Source organism: Artibeus jamaicensis, unplaced genomic scaffold (genome assembly GCF_021234435.1).
Source record: "Artibeus jamaicensis isolate MK-2021 breed Jamaican fruit bat unplaced genomic scaffold, CSHL_Jam_final scaffold_537, whole genome shotgun sequence".
NCBI classification, from domain to species: Eukaryota; Metazoa; Chordata; class Mammalia; order Chiroptera; family Phyllostomidae; genus Artibeus; species Artibeus jamaicensis.
In genome coordinates this window covers 40,855,310-40,861,310 of record NW_026522047.1, presented here as the reverse complement: position 1 = coordinate 40,861,310, position 6,001 = coordinate 40,855,310, and the positions used below count along the sequence as shown (strand labels likewise).

General features: G+C 46.1%; 1 pseudogene; it reads left to right on the top strand.

The window, feature by feature from the left end:
* Nucleotides 1–762: 762 nt before the first annotated feature.
* Nucleotides 763–1,440, top strand: LOC119063777 (60S ribosomal protein L15-like; annotated as a pseudogene).
* Nucleotides 1,441–6,001: the final 4,561 nt, after the last annotated feature.

The window sequence follows — 6,001 nt, the reverse complement described above, 5'->3', positions numbered from 1 at the left end:
CAAATTCATGAATCCTTTCTCCAGGAGACAGACCCCAAAAGAGTCTTTTAAGTCACCTTCACAGCCATTCTCAGTTTGCACGGATTATCCACTGAGCGCATCACCAGTGAGCGTGCCCAGGCCTATCCTGAAACAGATGGAAGACCGAGGTGAGCACAACCTCAGAAAGAGCATCAGCCACCACCACACACACTTTCCAGGCCCCCTCCCCCCACGCCTCTCCGGGGATGCACAGGGCTCCCCACAGACAGTATGGGCAGCCTGGGGCACCAGAACGGGGCAGAAGCTCCAGGTAGGAACCACCTCATGGCCTCGCTATGCAATCGCAGGACTGGCCTCAGTTTGGAGTCGCTGGCCCCAAGCCCTCTCCCCACTCCAGGTGATTCACACATGTGCGACACTGTGGATCATTTATATGAGATAAGCCCAGTGTCTGAAGGACCCAGAAAACCACTCAAAAGGAGGGATGAAAACACTAAGCACTTACTATAGCTCAAGAAGAAAACCCACAAGTATTCCTTTCAGAAAATAAAGATGTCGCTTAATTATTTCCATGAGAACAGAATGTTTTGTGGCTATTAATCGTAGATGAACAGTGAGGTGGCACAAGTCGCAAGACATAAGATTTAGCATTCATCTCTGAAGTCCAGGTAACGGGAGACAAAATTATCCACTGTCACAAACTTCCCACCCCGCACAAGAAGAGTTACTGACATTTGAGTCTTGTAATTTACCAATTATACTTTATATCGAACACTGGCCGCAGCCATAAGGTAAGCCAAGATGGGCGCTTACAAGTACATCCAGGAGCTGTGGAGGAAGAAGCAGTCCGATGTGATGCGCTTCCTTCTCAGGGTGTGCTGCTGGCAGTACCGCCAGCTCTCTGCGCTCCACCAGGCCCCACCAGGCCCGATAAAGCGCGCAGGCTGGGATACAAGGCCAAGCAAGGTTGTCATATATCGGATTCGCGTGCGCCGTGGGGGCCGCAAGCGCCCTGTCCCTAAGGGTGCGACCTATGGCAAGCTTGTCCATCATGGGGTTAACCAGCTGAAGTTTGACCGAAGCCTGCAGTCTGTTGCTGAGGAGCGAGCTGGGCGTCACTGTGGGGCTCTGAGAGTCCTGAATTCTTACTGGGTTGGTGAAGATTCCACATACAAATTTTTTTGAGGTTATCCTCATTGATCCATTCCATAAGGCTATCAGAAGGAATCCTGACACCCGGTGGATCACCAAACCAGTCCACGAGCACAGGCAGACGCGAGGGCTGACATCCGCAGGCCGCGAGAGCCGTGGCCTTGGGAAGGGCCACAAGTTCCACCACACTATTGGTGGTTCTCGCCGTGCAGCTTGGAGAAGGCGCAGTACTCTCCAGCTCCACTGTTACCGCTAATACGTGTCATGTTTGTAAAATTCTTACCTAATAAACAATTTAGGACAGTCAAAAAATATATATATATATATATTGTGTGTGTGCGTGTGTGTGTGTGCATGTGTGTGTAGAAAGGCATTCATTTTTCTGCAACCACAGAGGAAGATTTTCTCTATTTCTAATTATTTTTCCCAGTACTATTCTCAAGGTTAAAGCCCTGGAATTCCATTTGTCATCAGGGAAAAGAAAAACAACAGATGGAAGAAACTTCACCAAACAAGCTCCAGGAGAGAAAAAAGGTACATAAGAATTTTTAATACATGGAATGTAAGTTGAGAACATTTTTTAAATTCTGAAATTCACTTCACACTCATTTCTTTAAAAATATTTTATCTTATCTTTCATGTGTATTAGTTAAATGTATTTTACATTTACTGAAAAATCTGAGGCTCAGATAACCAAATACATCTCTTTAAGATGACAAACCCAGGGTGGGGCAGTGTTTAACCGGAACACAGAAATGACTGAAGGTCAAGCATGTCCGTCCTACCACATGGGACAGCCAGCCCCCACCACTCATTCACCGAAATACTCCCTGGACACCCAAAGGACACTGGCTGGTGTCTCTGTGAGTCGCAAGTGCATGTGGCTTTGCAGGTGGCTGCCTCACCTCACTGGCTCAGCTTTCCCCTTTTGGGGTTAGTTTCTCTCCCTTCAGGGGGCCTGAATCATTTCTGTCTTTTCAATACCAAGTCCGGTCTGCTGACAATGTTACAGAACGGACCCCGAGGTGTGAGGACACGATATACTATTACTGAATGGATACCACCCTCACCTTCTCCCAGGGGGTCCCCTGTACTAGGTTCGCCTTGCCGGCTGCCAAGGAATTATAGCTCTCAATGTCAGAGACTCGGGAAAAGGAAAGGAATTACTTATTCGAAAGTTATACAGACTTAGACTAATGACTCAGTGTTTTCATTGAGATCCCAAAGTCCCTTAGAATACTCACAAACGCACACAGTTCTTCCTCCCCGCCCGTGCTGGGGTACTTATCTCAGAAAAGAAATAGAAGTCCATGGTTCTGTTAGCGCACTCCCCTCCCCCACTATTCTTCCCAGTAATCCGTGCATCGGTGCTCCGCCGGCGGGCCTCCCTTGGTTTCCAGCACCATCAGCTGTGTTGTCACTGCAATCTCCAGTTCTCAATCCAAATCCAAGTGTCACCTTCTCCTGGCTCACCAGCAAGAGTCCTTTCCCCAGCATCTCTCCTGAATTCTTCCAAACTGCTAAGAGAGAGCTCTGCATAACTGCTACATCTTGCTTTCCAATCTTCCTAAGTTGCGTGGCAAAGGGAGCACCCAAAACCGCATGGGGCCCCCTTTCTTGCCAAAGCCACTTGGACTTTTTTTCATGGCTGCCCAGGCCTGAGTTTACATCCCAGCGCCAATCTTCCTCTGCATCCATTTCCAACTCCTCCCACAACTGCCTACACCAGCCAGCATTCACATATTTCTCCAGCTTTTCTGAGCTGCCATAGTAAGCCTGTGTGCCAGCTGGGACCCAGGGCTGGAGCTAATCATCTCCAGGTTCTCCTGGAGGCGCTGTCACCAGGAGGAGCTGCCACCCTGTTAAGTCAGGGGTCAAGTCACTCCCACCTCCCTGGCACAAAGCATGGCCACAGCTAATTAACAAATCCATGAAACCAGTTAAAAGTTATAGATATGTTAAACGACCATGCCTAAGGCTAGTTGCAAAACTGTTGCTGTGCAAAACAGCTCTCAATGGGCCCTGCTCCATGTGTTCCATCCCCCAGTTCACACTTGTGGGGGTGAGGACATCCTATATTTTTAATATTTCCTGGACACCCTGAGTTATGGGCCCCATTACAAGTCCCTTTTTGGGGAGCCCCCTGGCTGCACCCTATTACAACACCTGTGTCCCTCTAGGGAATGAGAAATGGGGTCCGGGTCAGTTAGGAACCTAGCCCCTATCAGGAAATCCCTCTCACACCCCCCTACAGATCTCCCTAAATTCCCAACCCGCCCCACATGCTGTCCTGCGGGAAGAGCCCACCAGCAGCCCCGCCCCCACAGCTGTGAGCATCTGCGTCTCCCCCACAGTCCTGGGACCCTAAACTCAGCGCGGACAGAACAGAACGCCAAAGCCCACCCACCGCCAAAGGCGGAGACTCAGGTCCGGACCCCAGGACCCCCTCTCCCCTCAACCCCACACTCACCATCTTGCAGCCCAGCTTCAGGATCTCTCTCCGTTCTCCCCGTAGTAACCCGACCGGTGACAGCAAGAGAGACGGGTACGTGAGGGCAAAGGTTGTAGCAGTGCCTGGGCGCCTGCCAGAGCTTTTTATCTGTGTGGCTGGATGCACATCACCGGATTGGACAGTGCTCCGGGCACGCCCATTCATTAGGGATTATGACTAGCCCGCCCCAGCACTCCTGATTGGACAGTTCCCCACCAACAGAACAGACCTTTTTCGGTTGGCCAGAACAGCAGCATCTGCGTTCCAGTAGAAGTAGCTCAGGGTCACCAGAGTGTGTTTAGGAGTCTTTCAGAGGCACCTACTGTGTCCAGACTCAGTTTCCCCATGGAGGGACACCCTCCATCCCGTCCAGAGAAAGTGGGCCACCCAGAACAGACTGGCTGAAACAGGAAGGCCTGAAGTCCTCCACAGGTCTGGAGTTGCCCTGGCACTGCGGTCACTCACAGATCTGTGCTTTTTAAGAACAGAGATATTGAGTGATGATGTCACCATGTGAAATGCAAAGTCTGGATAATTTTGATGTTTGGCCATTGACATTGTTGAGGCCTTGCCCATTATTTTCCACCCCACTTATTTACAAACAGAAGTGAGAAAATGTTTTATAGTTTGCAAAAGTAATTGTCCTCTATAAAAAGTAGTTCTTAGAGGATTAGCATGTATAGAAGAGGCTTCCCATTAAAAATATATTACTCATTTGATTTATAAAACATTGAAAATACAGCTAAAAATAAACAAAAATAAAATATAGCTAATATATTTTTCTTGGTTTTATTTTTTAAATGAATGTCTCCCTGGCTGGGTGGCTCAGTTGGTTGGAGTATCAGGTGCACCAGAGTTGTGGGTTCATCCCCGGTCTGGGGACATATGGGAGACAACCAATCAATGTTTCTTTCTCTCTCCCTTCCTCTCTCTCTAAAATTGATGGAAAAAATGTCCTCAGGTAAGGATAAAATACATTTTTAATATAAATAATATAAATTATATTTATATTTTTTAAATAAATAAAACCAGCCCTGGCTGGAGTGGCTCAGTGGATTGAGTGCTGGCCTGCAGACCAAAAGGTCACTCTTTTGGTTCCTGGTCAGGGCACATGCGTGGGTATGGGGCAGGCCCCCAGTTGGGGGCTTGCAAAATGTAGCCCATAGATGTTTCTCTCGCACATCGATGTTTCTCCCTACCTTCCTATCTTTCTCCCTACCTTCCCCTCTCTGTAAAAATAAACAAAATCTAAAAATATACAATAAACAAAATCAATAAACATACCCTTGAGTGAGGATTAAATATTTTTAATATTAAAAAATTTAAACATGGATCCTATTGGATCCCAGTGCAAAGAATCCAACAGCAGAGGGTTTAAAATTATGTAGACCATAAGAGAAATTGACCACTGCCTCTATGTTAAGGGTAATTGTTAGGTGTGATGATGGCATTGATTATGGTTACGTTAAGCAAATAGATACATTCCAAAATCTTAAAGGATAAAATGATATGCTGAAAACTGCTTCAAAATTATCCAGAGGGAACTGGATGTTGTAGAAAGACACCTGATGGCAAATTGTTGAAGGTCGGTAATGGATATTATAAAATTTCCTGAAATCACTCTACTTATATAAAGTTCAAATTTCCCCAAAATAAAACATTAAAAATAAACAGGGAACTACTTATGAAAGGGTTTTTAAAGTACATTCTCTATAATTATGCTGTATAGTGCAAGTTTGTTCCTAAAAGGGAATTCCGATGATGTAGGAGACTGTATTGTTTCATATTTTTCAATCCCCTGAAACAATCTAGCAATGTCTCATAGTAGTAAGATTGTAAATCTTCTCCCTTTCATTTTGCACCATGTGACTTGCTTAAGACAATGCTATGAGAGTGAATGCCATGAGAAAACCTGAAATGTGTTTGTACATTTGGCTTTCCTCTATACTTGGAGTGATCCATCATGAAGGACCTTCCCCAATGTGCTGCTGGTTAAACTTCAGCCCCAGAGTGGACATGCTTGGATCAGAGCCAGGTCAGCTCCAGAATGGACTTGAAGATCCATCACTTGGGTAACCTACCCAAGCCAATGGCCAAATCTGTGAGCATGAAAATGCTTATTGCAGCATGTAATAAACAAAATTGGGCTAATAGTTACTTTCACATTTACAATAAATTTAAAAGCCACACAGTTTGCAAGTTAACATCAGGCAAAACACGCCTTTTATTAAGGAGAAATGATCTGTGTGCTGGGGTTGTCTAGGTCAGAGAAGGAAGAGATTTTCTAAGACTGACAAAGGATCAACAGTTTCCATGCAGAAATGGTTAGTGGGTGCTTACATTTATTTTATGCAAACAAAATGATGCCAGTTCAAA